This window comes from Thamnophis elegans, chromosome 5, assembly GCF_009769535.1.
Source record: "Thamnophis elegans isolate rThaEle1 chromosome 5, rThaEle1.pri, whole genome shotgun sequence".
In the NCBI taxonomy this organism is placed as follows: domain Eukaryota; kingdom Metazoa; phylum Chordata; class Lepidosauria; order Squamata; family Colubridae; genus Thamnophis; species Thamnophis elegans.
In genome coordinates, this window is record NC_045545.1 from 13,685,038 (window position 1) to 13,700,353 (window position 15,316).

At 40.9% G+C, this 15,316-nt stretch overlaps 1 protein-coding gene across 8 annotated transcripts in view; it reads right to left on the reverse strand.

Moving 5' to 3' along the window:
* Positions 1-15,316, reverse strand: part of LRRC8D (leucine rich repeat containing 8 VRAC subunit D) — an 87,620-nt gene that overhangs the window by 41,732 nt on the left and 30,572 nt on the right. For 2 of the 8 annotated variants that reach the window (XM_032217667.1, XM_032217666.1), the window contains exon 2: positions 15,084-15,244. The exons of 1 other annotated variant lie outside the window; for it this stretch is intronic. The gene's annotated coding sequence lies outside the window, so the exon portion shown is untranslated. 5 more of the 8 variants (XM_032217671.1, XR_004255432.1, XM_032217668.1 and 2 more) reach the window with 5 other exon arrangements.

The window sequence follows — 15,316 nt, forward strand, 5'->3', positions numbered from 1 at the left end:
TTAAAGTCACAACCCCTGGTATGCCCAAGTATGGGAGGAAGGTCACACTTCCACTCTCTGTCATTAGGCTCGTCACAAGAGACCATCCAGACAGAAACCCAATATTTTTTACTGTTGCCTTTTTGTTACATTTTGTTATATTTATGCTGATAAATAAATAAAGGGAGACTAGTATAGATCTATTTCAAGCTATTTAGCTCTCATCAGCTAGCCATACCCAAGTTTGGGAATCGAACCTGTGCTCCATTGCCTCCCAGGCAGGGAGTTAACCATTTGAGCTACAGAGAACGACTCCTTATCAGCCAGCCAGGGTGGGAGGTATATACTTAAAGTCACATGGGTGTATATGAGGTATATACTTAAAGTCACATTGGGTATGGCTAGCTGATGAGAGCTAAATAGCTTGAAATAGATCTATACTAGTCTCCCTTTATTATATATATATAGTTATATAAAAATCTAATATATATATATATATATATATATATATATATATATATATATATATATATATATATATATATATATATATATAATGCACTTTTATAATGCAGATGACTGGCTTTTGAGTGAAAGCCAAAAAGTTAGTTTATGTGATATACAGAGGATGATATGAAATTCATTTGTCAAAGACCAATGCAAATCTGTTTGACAAGAAAAACTGTCATAAAACAGCTATACATAAATAACAAAAATAAGTGCAAATACAGGTAATCCTTATTTGGCGACTAACTTGTTTAGTGACCATTCACAGTTGCAATGGTGACGAAAAGTTAACTTTGCAGCCAATCCTCACATTATGATGTCCATGGGTCTATAAAGGAAAGGAAAGATGAAATAACAACATAAATGAAGTCATGGCTTCACTTTGCAACCTCTTTGCTTAACTACCGAGTTGCTGGTCCCAACTATGGATGCTAAATGAAGACTACCTGTAGTTGAATTTGTGTAGCCAGGCAGCATATTTATTAAAGATAGGAAATAAATGGGAAAATGTACATGTCCCAATACCGATAAAGAAGTAATGGATAAAATTGGTGTTCTGCTCCTGCTACCTAGCAGTTTAAAAGCATTCAAATGCGAGTACATTAATAGGTACCACTTTGGTGGGAAGGTAACAGTGTTCCTTGCACCTCTGGCATATAGCCATGCTGGCTACATGACCACAGAAATTGTCTTTGGACCATGCTGGCTCTCTCGGCCAAGAAATGGAGATAAGCACCGTGCTCTAAAATCAGGCAAGGAAACCTTTATCTTTAATTGCCAGGAATGAGTGACTGTTCAAAAAATAAAAAAGACAATGGTTGTGTATTACCAAGGTCATCCACACATTCCCCAGTACAGTAACCCATTTCCGCTACAAGTTAGTTTACAGATAGTCCTCGACTTACAACAGTTCATTTAGTGACTGTCCAAAGTTACAATGGACCTGAATAAAGTGATCTAGGACCGTTTTTCACAGTTACAACCTTTCCAGCATCCCCATGATCTTGTGATCAAAATTCAGATGCTTGGCAGCTGGTTCTTATTTATGACCGTTGTGTCGCAGAGTCACGTCATCCCCTTTTGCCACCTTCTGACAAGCAAAGTGGGGAAGCCAGATTCACTTAACAACCAGGTTATTAACTTATCAACTGCAGTGATTCACTCAACAACTGAGGGACGAAAGGTCATATAATAGGGCAAAATTAATTTAACCAATGTCTCACTTAACAACATAAATGTTGGGCTCAATTGTGGTCATTAAGCCAAGGACTTCCTGTATTTTTATCCTTCTGTATACCAGCCCCATTCTGCCCATTTTGTTACAGAAAACTGAGGACTGGTATATGGAAGGATAAAAATAAACCCAGTGTAGCAGAAATGGGCGTAAAGGAATGTGTGAATGACCTTGGGGAAAGAGGGAAAGAGATGCCACCTCGGAAACAATCAGATAAGAGAGGTTGGGGCCCCCAGTGGCTTCCTGGTCAGACAATGAAATTTAAGAAGAATTCATCTTAATTGATGAAGCAGTTAAAATTAGTGGCAGGAAATTTGTTCTTTCAGACTTGCCAGATTCTGTTAACGTAGTCTTACCATAAACTAGAATTAGTTCTATGTTTCAGGTCTGGCTTACCTACAAGAGCTAACAGTTACTTAAAGGTTTATCATAAACCATGAAAAGATCAGAGTCAAAAAAGAACGTATGTTGAAAAAAAGGTTGATTGAGTGCAAACCTGAATTAACAGAGGAAAGAAATATCTCTCTACGATGACCTCACCTCAGAGAGTTGTTGTTGTAGGAAAATAGGCAGAGGCAGCATTAGGTATGTTCACTGCCTTGAATTATTTATAAAAGTAATAAAGTGTGTGTGTGTATGTGTGTTCTCAACTTACAACCAGTTCAAAGTTACAATGGTGCTGAAAAAATGTGACTTATGACCAGTTCTTACATTTATGACCACATTGCCATAGCCATAAGATCAAACTTCAACTGCATGGCAAGTTAGCAACCATCATGTATTTACAATGGTTGCAGCGTCCGTGGCAGAAGTGGTATTCAGCAGGTTCTGACCAGTTCTGGAGAACCAGTAGCAGAAAGTTTGAGTAGTTCGGAGGACCAGTAAATATCACCTCTGACTCGCCCTACCCCCATCTCTTCTCTGCCTCCCAAGTCCCAGCTGATCGGGAAGTAATGGAGATTTTACAGTATCCTTCTCTTGCCATGTCCACTAAGCCATGTCACGCCTATCAAGCCACGCCCACAGAATCAGTAGTAAAATATTTTGAATCCCATCACTCGTCCCGGGGTCCTGGGATTGTCATTTGCAACCTTCCTAGGGACCTTCTAACAAGTAAAGCCAATGGAGGAAGCCAGATTTTGTTAATGATTGCATGATTCACTTCACCGTTATAGTAATTTGCTTAACAATCATGGCAAAAAAGGTTATGAGATATGAGTCACTTAACAACTGCCTTCCTTAGCAGAGGAAATTTTGGGCTCAAAAGTCAAAGACTACCTGTGTGTCTGTATGTGTGCATCTGTGTATATTCCACCTTTATTATTATTTTTTTAACTAAACAATTGTATAAATATGTCAAGGCCCTGGTATACCTAATACTCCTTCCTCCTCCTATTTTCCCCTATGAGGTTAGTTGGTCGGAGAGAGAGTGATTGGTCCAAAGTCACCGAGCCTGCTTTCAAGTGGGAACAGAGCTCACAATCTCCTGGTTTCTAGCCTAATTCCTTAACCACTAGACCAAACTGACACTCTCTCTAAAAATATAATATAAGGTTAATTCTATAGAAGGAATGAGTAAGGACTGAATCACAACATAAATATGTGAAAGAGGCGTCAACGGCTTCAGAGGAAGACAAAAATCATGAAAACTAAGTAGACAGAACAGATGAAATCTTAAAAATAAACAAGAAAGTTGAAGAGCAAAAATCAAAGTATGAGTTGCATAAAGATGTGGTAGAAGTAAGGATGATTTGCATGAATAGAAAAGTACAGAGAGTTTCAGTGCATGTCAGTGTATTTAATAATTTACACTTCTTTTGCTTTTGCTTACTTCATTTTCAAAATAGGTACACTGTGTTCTGATTCCCTCCCTCGTTAAGTCTCTTCTATCTACTATCTTGTATTTATATACCTAATTTTGGATAGATAATTTTTTGAGGAAAGGACCTATCCTTCTGTATCATCTCCAATCTCGCCCTTGTCCGTAACATTACATCAATAATACTAAACAGCTTCACTGTGGCAATTGGTGCTAACTTCTGTGTCCTCATATTGGGACCTGGCATGATTATGGGGAAACTGATGGCTTTGGGAAATCATATATGGATGTTTAACAAAGTCCACACTGCCAGTTTGGCACTCCTGATCACGGCTTCTTCTCAGACATGGCATAATAAAAGTTGAAAGTCAGGATTTAGAACAGATCTCCAGATACAAGCAGGCTTGCTTGAAACTTCAGAAAAATATTCTTCTCCTTTTATAAGGGGGGGAAATGTCAATGCATGTTTATAATTGGGAATTTAAATATATTATAAACATGATGATCTTTTGTTTCCCCAGTCCCAATTTATATTCAAATCACAGTCTCATCACAATTGAAGAAGTAAGAAGGATAGAGTTACATTGATCTTTTTCCGTGGCACGACAAAACCGCGCTAGCCAAAATCGCGGTGATAAAATCGCAGCGCTAAAGCTGCGACGTCATCACCGCGCGTCATCACCGCCGCGACAACAGCGCGGCAACAGAAGGGCGCTTTAAAACGACGCCGCGGCAGAAAGCCGACTTCAATTAAGGTAAGAGTTAGGATTAGGTTTAGGGGTTTGTTTTAGGGTTAGGTTTAGGGTTAGGTTTAGGTTTAGGGTTAGGGTTAGGTTTAGGGTACTGAGTGCTTGGGAATGCGCGATTTTGCCCTCCACGATTATGTCATCGCGGTAGGGTCGCGTTTTTCCTTAGCGCTTAGAACGGCGCAAATTAGTCTTCGCGCTTATGTCTCTGCGGATAAGGGCTTCACGGATTTGTGGTGGGACCATCTTTTTCACTCTCCTGTTCCAAACATTTCTGCATAAATGCTCGAAACAAATAAGATGATTTAATCAATTATTGATATAGGAAGGGTGCATTTTATTTAACGGCTATAAGTAACTGAACCTCATAGATTCCTACTCCAAACAAAATACATTTAAATAGCAAAAGAGGATTCCAATGTACAAAACACTGTCCTAGACAGTTTTTATAATTTAATAGAATACTTTTATACCAATACAGGTAGTCATTGACTTACATTATTTCATTTAGTGACTGTTCGAAGTTACAATGGCACTGGAAAAAGTGATTTATGGCCATTTATCATCCTTAGGACCATTGCAGTATCGCCATACTTGGAAACATGCTCATGTTTAGGACAATTCCAGTGTCCCAGGGTGATGTGATCACCTTTTGCGACCTTATGGCAAGCAAAGTCATTGGGGAAGCCAGATTCACTTAACAACCGTGTTACTAACTTAACAACTATAGTGATTCACTTAATAACTGTGGTAAGAAAGGTCATAAAATGGGACAAAAACCACTTAACAAATGTCTTGTTTAGAATGGAAATTTTGGCCTCAATTGTGGTTGTAAGTCAAGGACTTCCTGTATTAGCACTTTGATGATACTGGGGGTTTTCACACAACGACATTACTCAGTAATGTAAGCAAAGTGTTCTGCAACATAAAGCTATAAATCAATGTTTGGAAACCACACTGCTTGGATTCATATCGTACCAGGTCCAAACCGAACAAGCCCCATTAAGATTAATCATAATGTATGGATCCAAGAATGGACAGAATGTTCCAAGCAGATTATTCCATTATAATTAATGAAATTAATGTATGTCTGTCCTGTTCAAGATAAGGTATAACGTTGCCAAAGTTGCTTCTAGAAATAGAGTTAAAACTATAACATATGAACAAGGCCTCTAAGATTTATTATTTGACAGAGAAAGATCTTGCTGATGGACTCATTTTCACCTCTATTCCTCTTTTTTGTTATTAACAACAAAGTCTATGGCAGGGTATATTTATATATTTACAAAATATATAGCAGCTATATCTTCTGCTAACCTCCTTTGAGTTTTTTGAATGAATGGCAGACAGTAAAACAAGCAATCTTTTTTTTTTTTTTTTAAAGAACATATTTAAATTATAGCTAGCACCGGACAGACAGAATATAATAGTAGAAATGCCCGTTCTATGGGTTAAAACTTGCAAAACTAACTCTGCCCCTTTTCTTCATCTTGCGTCATATATTATGAAACTTCTAGTCATGTAACTCAGATGAAAACAATAGAGAGAAAGACAAGGAAGAAAAAAATGAGCAATGAATGGGAGGGAACTTTCTACTTTTCACTAGTTTCAATTGTTATTTGTTGAGGTTTTCCCCCCAACCCCCAACCCCCCTTCTTACAAGACCTGGACAAAGAAAAAAGAAAATACATTGCATAAGCTGTAGAGCTATATTTCAAATTAGAGTTTTCACAAGCCATTGAGCAAAACCCAACATTATACAAACTGAAGTCTTTTAAGGTTAAGAAACTTAATCCTCCCTTCCTTTCTTCTGCCTGTTCCCTAATGGGGGGGGGTGTTCCCCAAATCTTCATAGTTAGTTGTGAAGTCATGAAGATATAAGAAAACTCCCCTGCTAATGGGAGCAATTATATCAATAGAAGGCTTTGGCTGGCTTCTTAAGTCTTCTTCCCATGACAATACATCTAAACATCTATACTAGATTATGTAGGTAATCCTTCATTTACGGCCACAGTTAGAACCAGAATTTATCGATAAGCAATGCAGAGAATCAGCGTGTCACCACACTCAACTTTATCACCTTTTTTTTTGCCATGGTCTTTAAGTGAATCCAACTTCCGCCCTTGAGGCCAGCTGGGCAGGTTGCAAATGGCCATCCCATAACCCCTGGGATGCTGCAACCATCATAAACACATGCCTGTGTTAAGTGCAAGGACCAGTTGTAGGGTCATAACTTGAAGACTACCTATAATCTATGTTCACGCAGATGAAACTGAAATTATTAATGGCCTGTGTTTAGCCACACATAAGAAGCATTCAGAAAAACACTGAGTAATTAGCTTTTAAAACAATGCATTAATTAGCATTCCAAACCCGAAAGATTCTACGTATGTATTTCTTTCTGAAACTACTAGAATTACAACCTTTAACAATAGGGCAACTGAGATACATATCAATGCTTTTGAAATAGCAAACAATTTCTGCTTTGTTTGAAACTCTTCTATGAGCCCACTCTTAAAAAAATCCTCAATAGACTTTGTATGCTTGGATATAAGACTATTACAGCCTTCTGAATGAATCGCAGTTATTCATATATATGCATGCCTTATATTTACATGCATGTATGCAAACACATACACAATGCACATAAAGTTGCCTAGGTTAAACGTTCTGCTAATACCCCTCCCCTTAAATTTTAATGATCCTTATGGTAAACTACAAGGTGTCTCAGAAAGGATACTAAAACACACAGCTCATTAGTCACAAAATTCTTATCTTTATAACGCATGTTATCATCTCTTCCACTCACAATTAAAAAGTATATGAAGATGAAAATGTGATAACAATGTGTCGCAATCTGACCACATCATCAAGATTAGTTTTAACCTTCTCCTAACCTCCTTTAAGGTAAGTCTTTAGTCTTCTTTCTGCAATTCAGAGGCATCAGAAGTCACATCAGCTGTGGCATTCCCTAATCTTTCACCAGGACTTATACCTAAACAGCGTCTGGGCTACCTGTACAACACAACCATTTTAATGTAACCCAAATGCTGAACTTAAATCAGAATTGTTTCAGACATTTCCAAACAAAAATAGCTCAACGGGTTTACAATCAGCTCTCTTTTTATTCCTATAACCTGGTAGCCATTTCTGTTCAGTAGGCGACTTGCCTACAATATACAATGGATGCTTCGGTATCTTGAGCTGGTTGCTTTACCTTATCTTCAGATGTGATAGCAACAATATCAGCTAAAGGCAGAAATTCTCAGCAGTTTTTGAAACAACTGCATTTCTTCAGTATCACTGAAAACTAATGCAGAAACAAACAGTTTAATAATACAGGGCGGGGCATAACCTTTTCCTAGGGGGTCACAGCAAGATCGACAGCAGTTTACAACTTCCGCGACACCTCATTTTAAAGCCCATAAAAAACTGAATTGAATGAGCTATTAAATGTTAAATTTGCTTTAAGAATGGCTGGAAAATTCGATTCGGAAGAACAAAGGATAATTGACAGAATAAAATGCATTGCCTTTCGAGAGGCTCGCGATGCTGGAGCGACGTTTATCAATCGAAAATGGATTGCAAACAAATTGAAACGTCATCCGGATTGGGTTACTGATAATTGGAACAAAACAGCCCAAGAATGTTTCACAAAATTTGGAGAAGGGCGTCCTCTGCAACTGTCCCAAGAAAGCAAAGCCATCATTGCAACTGGCAGTCGCAAACAACGAAAAGGAAACCGAAAAGTGGCCCAAGAAATCCTTCAAATTCGTGGAAAACGAGTTGATCAAAGGACAATCGGCCGATATCGAGAACGAGAAGGTTTGAAGCCATTCCACGTCATTTGCAAACCATTGAAAACTCAAACACACGTTCAAGATCGGCTTTGGTTGTGCGATTGGTTGTCTGAATGGACCGAGGAAGATTTTCTTCATTTGGCGCCATCTGACGAATTCTTCGTTTATGCCATTCGAAAACCGAATTTCCAGAACGATCGAATTTGGGCTAAAGACGTCGACGACATCGCCAAACATGAACGATATCGACAAATCGTTCGCAATCCGACTTGCATCGGGATTTTCGTCATTTTCACAGCCAAGAAACTGCATTGGGTTTTGAAGGATAAAGGGGAATCCTGGGATGGCAGTTATTTCCGTGAGAAAATTTTATTGGAGAATGTCATTCCATTTCTCAGTGATCCAGACAACGTCTTGGTGGTTGGTGAGGCTGTCTTTCTTCATGACAAAGCTCCTTGCATGCGTGCAAATGCGACTCAGCAATTGTTAAAGGAAAACAATGTCGAATTTTGGGGCAATGACGTCTGGCCGGGAAATTCGCCAGATCTCAATCCGGCAGAGAACATTGGGGCCATAATTAAGGATGAAGTGGAAGCTCTGATGATTCAGGAGCAAGGTCAAAATCGATATTCGGTTGAAACTTTGAGAATGAATTTGGAAACTGTGTTGAAAAATCTGGAAAATCGAACGGAACTGTTTGAAGATTTGTTGTGTTCTTATCCACCTCGTTTGAATGCTGTTCGAAGGGCTAATGGTGGTCATACTGACTATTAAATCGTGTCAATAAACTCAGTTTTTGATGGGCTTTCGAATGGTGTATGAATTATTTGTGTTGTTATTACAAGTGTTGCTGTGACCCCCTAGGAAAAGGTTATGCCCCGCCCTGTACATGAATGTTACTAAGGTGGTTTGCCTTGTGTCAGGTAAACTTCCAACTAAGCTACCCTGTTTTCCCAAAAATAAGACCTCCCCAGATAATAAGTCCAATTGAGCTTTTGAGCGCATGCGCTAAAATAAGCCCCCTTCTGAAAATAAGCCCTCCCTGAAATTATTGCAACACAGAAGCAGCCATGAGCTGACCCCACTTGCCACCTCCTGCACTTCAAAAATAGTAAGACCTTCCCGAAAATAAGGCCAAGTGCTTATTTTGGGAGTCAAAAGAAAATAAGACCCTGTCTTATTTTCAGGAAAGCACAGCACATATTTAACAAATAAAAATGCAATGCAAGGACAAATTAAGAATTCCTTTCCTGAAGAAAGGCATTCCTCAAGGGCACCATGAGTTGATCAGAGAAGTTTCTTGATTCCGACTTGCATATTTACAAGAATCTCACCAGACTAACTTACTCTCTAGAGCAGGGGTGTCAAACTCTATTTCATTGAGGGACGTGTCAGGATTGTGTTTGACCTCGGGAGGGCAGGGGTGGTGGTGTAGCCAGCTCGATGTATTGGGGGCATCTGTGGTGGCCCAAAAGCTCTGCCAGAGAAAATGGGCTCTCAAGCTCCATTTTCGGCTGCCCCAACTTCCTGCAAGCCTCTGCTAGTGAAAACGGAGTTCGGCAACCGGTTTTCATGTGCAGCCATCCCATGCTCTGTTTTCACTGGCAGAGGCAGTAAATGCCAGTCCTTCGCTGTTTCCAGGGCGGCCCCGCAGCCCAGTTCTAAGCACCCCATGGGCCAGATCCAGCCCCCAGGACTTGAGTTTGACACCCCTGCTCTAGAGAAGAACCAAATAACCCCTTCAGGGATTTAGGGAAAGTCAGGTCTTCCGTCACTTCATTCCCTTCAGGGATTTCATGCTAGCCAAACTCTTAAAACTCCACCCACCACTTCAGAAGACTCCATCACATCTACCACCTATTAACTCAACTAAAAAAGACTTTTAAAAACTGCAATTTTTTTTTAAAGGTAAGAAAGCAATAATAGCACATTCTCTGCGCCAGCAATCCTGCTGAAGGGTTAGATACAATTTTGTGGAATGGTTGACATAGAATAACAATGCACGTTGATGTAAATAAAATTATGGACTCTGATTCCATTCAAGAAAAGAAAAAAAAATGTTGAAGGCTGAAAATTGAAAGCATAAAACTCAAAAACTTGAGGAGAAAAAAAAAACCCCTGAGAAGGCAACTTTTTGAAACAAAACGCTAACAAAATCAGATGATGAAGTGTACCATAGGGGGCGCCAGAATATGTTTTTGCCAAAATGTCTGAAGACAGACCAGCTTAAAGACAAATTGCATCATGCAAAATACACAGTAACTATAAATATGAATAAATGCTTCCTTATATCCCTGGTTTCAATGAAAATATAATTCTACGAACAAAATAGAAACAACACTTTTGAAAACCTGGAAAGCTGAAGAAAGCAAAACAAACAAAAGCAAGATAAGATGTTAGAAGCATTCACCTACTTTTCCTCTTTTCTATTTGACAATAACCTTCCCCCCACACACACACAAAATTTAAATATATTTATGCAGCTGTCTCTTTAGATGTAAACTTTTATACTGTAAAATGCTTTAAATGTTAAGATTGTATGCATGCATATAGTGCTTTAAATGTTAAATTATCCACATGTCCATCCGTCCATCGCCCTAACTATCCCCCAATATCTGAAATGTTGAACCTGGCAATTTTATTCATGGGTTTTATTCAGGATTATCCTAGTTCTCTCTAACCCAAGACCTCATTAAAAAGCCAAATCAAGACATAAACACAGGAAGTCCTCGATTTACAACAGTTCACTTAGCGACCATTCTGTCAAGTGCAGGGGAAATCAGACGATTCGGGGCAGTTCAAAGCTTAAGCTCTCTACAAGAATCTGAACTACTAATAGTCAAGAGAAATTGGGAAATGCAAGAGTTAAGAAAGGAATTCATGTTGGGCTGGATCTCTTGTGGGCCTGCAGGGACTCATCACTGATGACACACTTGACCCCTTCCTCAAGGTCAGTCTGGTCATCTCTTACATACTCAAAATTACCGTATTTTTCAGAGTATAAGATGCACCGGAGTATAAGACACACCGGAGTATAAGACACACCAAGGTTTTGAAGAGGCAAATAAAAAAAAAGTTTTTGCACTCTGCAAACCTCCCAAAAATGGCCCAATTTTTTGCAAAAATGGGCTCTTTTTTTTTTCTTTCAAAAAAAGAGCATGAATAGCCTTTAGGAGGCTTGTAGAGTGCTCCTGGGGAATGGGGGGACCAAAAAAGCTATGCATGGCCATTTTGGTAGAGGGGGCGGGGTTTCGGGAGGCAAAAAATGCTGTATTCAGTGTATAAGACGGACCCAGATTTTCAGCCTCTTTTTTGAGGGAAAAGGTGCGTCTTATACTCCGAAAAATATGGTACAATGGCACTTTAAAAAGTGACTCATAATTGATTTTCACGCTTAAAACCAGAGGTGGTATTCTACTGGTTCAGACCACTTCACTGAACTGGTAGCGGAAATAGCGGGTGCCCCCCCTCTGCCCCTATGGCATCCCATTTAGGCTTTTTTTTTAGCCAAAAGCGCATGCACGGATCCTGTTAAAATCTCAGAAATAAATGGCATAAAGTTTTATCTAAGGTCTATCATCAGAGACAATATAGATTCATGCATTACATTATGCCATGCTTTCTTTCTGGCATCACTTGTAGAAATAGTTATAATGGCCTAATTCGCATGTAAATTATGGTTAATGTACTACATGGGCTGGCTTCACATCTGAAACAAGCCACATATGAGCTCAGGATGATCCATGAACATAATTACTGTCCATTCTTAGTTGGAGACCCGAGAGTGGAAGAATCATCCCTAAGGATTCAAGAGTTAAGTTCAAAGAACTACGCTTATGCATAATAACACAACATTCTGTAACTGAGATGAACACGAAGGGGGTAATTACATTTTTTAGAACTTTCTGGTAACATGCAAGTTATTCTGATAATCTGATAAGCCTTGAAAAGAGCAGGAAGAATGTAATGAACTCTTCTACTAAACAAAATATTTTGTCAGGCAGGTTGGATAACTACACCCTATTCTACTGTCTACAACAGGGGTGTCAAACTCAAGGCCCTGGGGCCGGATCCAACCCTCAAGGTGCTTAGATCTGGCCTGCGGGGCCGCTCTGGAAACAACGAAGGACTGGCCTGCGGTGCCTCTGTCAGCAAAAATGGAGCTCCGGAGGGCTGTGCACAAGCCTCTCAAGCTCTGTTTTTGGCTGCGACAGCCTCCTGCAACTCACTGCCAGGGAAAACAGAGCTCAGTTTTCACTGGCAGGATGCTTGAGCCACCACAGGTGCCTCCAACATGAGTGACGTCGAGCTGGCCACGCCCACCTTGGCCACGCCCACCTGTCCCCCCAAGGTCCAAAACAACCCTGAGGCGGCCCTCAATGAAATTGAGTTTGACACCCCTGGTCTACAACTCAGATGGGTACTACCAAGATAAGCCTGAGAAATTACTGAGAGCTAGATTTAGCTCTGTAGAACTTTCCCAGGATATTCTAATCAACAGCTTGAGTGCAATGGGGATTCAAAATGTCATCATTGCCCTGTATTTTTTACCACCAAATTCTCCAGGAATTTTCCTCACTCCAGGAATTTTCCAACCTCAGTCCCACTAATGGCATTAAAAAATTTTTCCTGAGAGTAAATATGAAGGAAAAAGGAATGCACCACCTTTTTCTAGATTTCCCTGTCAGAAATGAATAACAGAACTGCGTAAAACCAAATATGGCCATAGAAGAAAAATTAAGGCATAGGACAGATAGTTCAAAGGACATAGATATAAAATGTCTCAAAAAATGAAATTACTACAGAGGCCAAAGTTAAACAATTTTTTTTTAAAAAAATGGGTTCTATCAAACTGAAATAGAAAATAACGTTTTTTCCAAGAAAGGGAAAAGGATTTATTTTGGCTATTCCTTCTGACAGGAATGGTCTCCTATCCCTTGAACAAGATACAGGTTTTCAGGGAACAGATTTGTCATCAAACTATCTAGATTGGTGTTTGGAGAAAGAGTTGGTATGTTAGTTCCTACAATGTAGGCCTCAGATATCTAAGGCTGGAATAACTATTCATAAATACTATACCCAACTCACTCTTCCTACTAAGAGTGGTAAGCCTTGATATCATTTTCATTTCACCTGTGACAAATCCAACCAACAGCTTTCTTTTTAGACACGGCAAACTCAAAACAGTCTCGACCATTTTCGCCATATTCTGCACGGACTAGTGGAATACACATTCCTGAACCAGAGAATGTCAAACATCTGCTTTTATCTTCCAGAAGGGATTGGGGTAGAGGATAAGCAACTTGAACTCACTTTCAGAAGTACTGAGTATTTCATGGCTGCAGCCTAAACCAGCAAGAATTCCAGCTCCAAGCTAATCTGGAGAGGAGATTATAACATTAGTATTTTATTAACAGAGCAAAAAGAAAAAAGAAAAAAAGGAACTCAAGAGCACTCAAGAGTGAATTCAACATATTTACTTGGACCAAGTTTCTGTGCACTTACTATTAGCTTGCTAGGTTGACTTATTTATTAAATAAAACCGAACTGGCTGAATACCGCACAATTATTAAAGTCAGCGAAAAGAATAACCCAATCATACAATTAAAATTTTTTAACCTGTATGACGCCTGCTTATCAATCCATCGACAACTCTCAAAACAAAAGCCATTGTTGCAAAGGGCTATACTGTTACACACATCAGTTAAGCAAGATAAAAGTAGACAGGCAGGCAGGCAGGCAGTCACCTTTCTTCATTTATATTTCAATGGGAAAATGGGACAGCTTTTCCCCCCCACCAAAGGCCTTGATATTTTTTGTATCAACTATGTTCTTCTTACTCTGCCAGGCTGGGAAAACAGCTTGCAAAAAGGGGGACATGAACAGTCCTTGCATCAATCGTGGTGGTGGCTTCCCACCAACCACACACACACACACACACACACACACACACATATTGGTCATTCCATAGGGATCATATCCAAGGATCCCTATAAAACCAGGATTTTACACGAGGAAAGGGGGTGTATTTTCTATCCTGCACGTTGCCCCCCCCTTCAATGCCAAAGACAGCGATTGATACATTTCCCCATCTTTTGTTTCCAAAGCCCCCCCAAGCGCATCGCACACACATGTCACCAAGAGCTTCCCTTCCCGTTAGGACAGGATGCACGCTGGACAATCCCAGCTCTCCCAAACCCATCTCAATGGCTGAGCCGAAAGAACTTCCAACACCGGAAACCTTCGTCGTCCTCCTCTCAACGTCCCCCCGAAAGGCGGCTCTCACTCCAACACCCTCGCCCGGCCGGATGGCATTTCCTTCCAACTGATCATAAGCTGAACTTACTGCCAAAGAGGGAGGAGATGTGACAAAGGCGACCGCAGGCCCTTCCCTCTCTCTCTCTTTTTTTCCTTTCTTTCTTTCTACGATTACAAAAATAAAAAAAAGGATCCAGGAGAGCAAAGCCACCATCCACCCCTCAGTTGCGCCGGCTCTCCTTGGGGAAACCGCTCTCGCAGTCCGGCGTCAATTCAATTCCCCTCCTCCAGCGCCTCCCGGCTAAAGCCGGTTTTGCTCTGATGCTCCTACTTTTCGGTCTGCTTCGTGAGCGGCTCCACCATTGTCTGCCCCGGGCTCCCCGGATCGCGATACACCAGCAGCTCAGGTGGCCCGGCGAGCGAACAAAGAGCCACCGGCGCTCGCAGGCTGGAATAAGCCGGTCCCCGGAAAAAAGCCCTACTCTGGGCTGGGAAGCCCCGACCGAAGAAAACAACGTGCCTTTTACCCCCGCCCTTCGTCTCTTCCCCCTCCCTCCCTCCCAACCAGACTTGTCAACTGCGCATTTGCGCCGAGGCTGCCGTTGAGCAAGCAGGCAAGCTGGGGCCAGGCGGGCACGCACTGTATATATAGATATACATTAATATGCATGTATATAGACATGCTCGCTATTCAGGCTCCGGGGTCGGGGAAGGGGGGGGGTGGCGAGACTAGTCCGTACCTGACCGAGCCGCGCTCTTTTCTACTCCTCCTGCCTTGCTGAAAGCTGCGGTTTCCTGGAGGATCGGGGGAAGCCGAAGGCGGCGGCGGCGGCGGCGGCGGCGAGCCCGAGATGATCACTCAGTCATTGTGGTCGGTCCTGCAGAGACGCTTGAGGGTCTCCTAGAAGAGAAGAGAAGCAAAGGGTGCGCTGTCGGGCTTTCCACGGCAGCGCGGACGCTTCTACGGCGAACC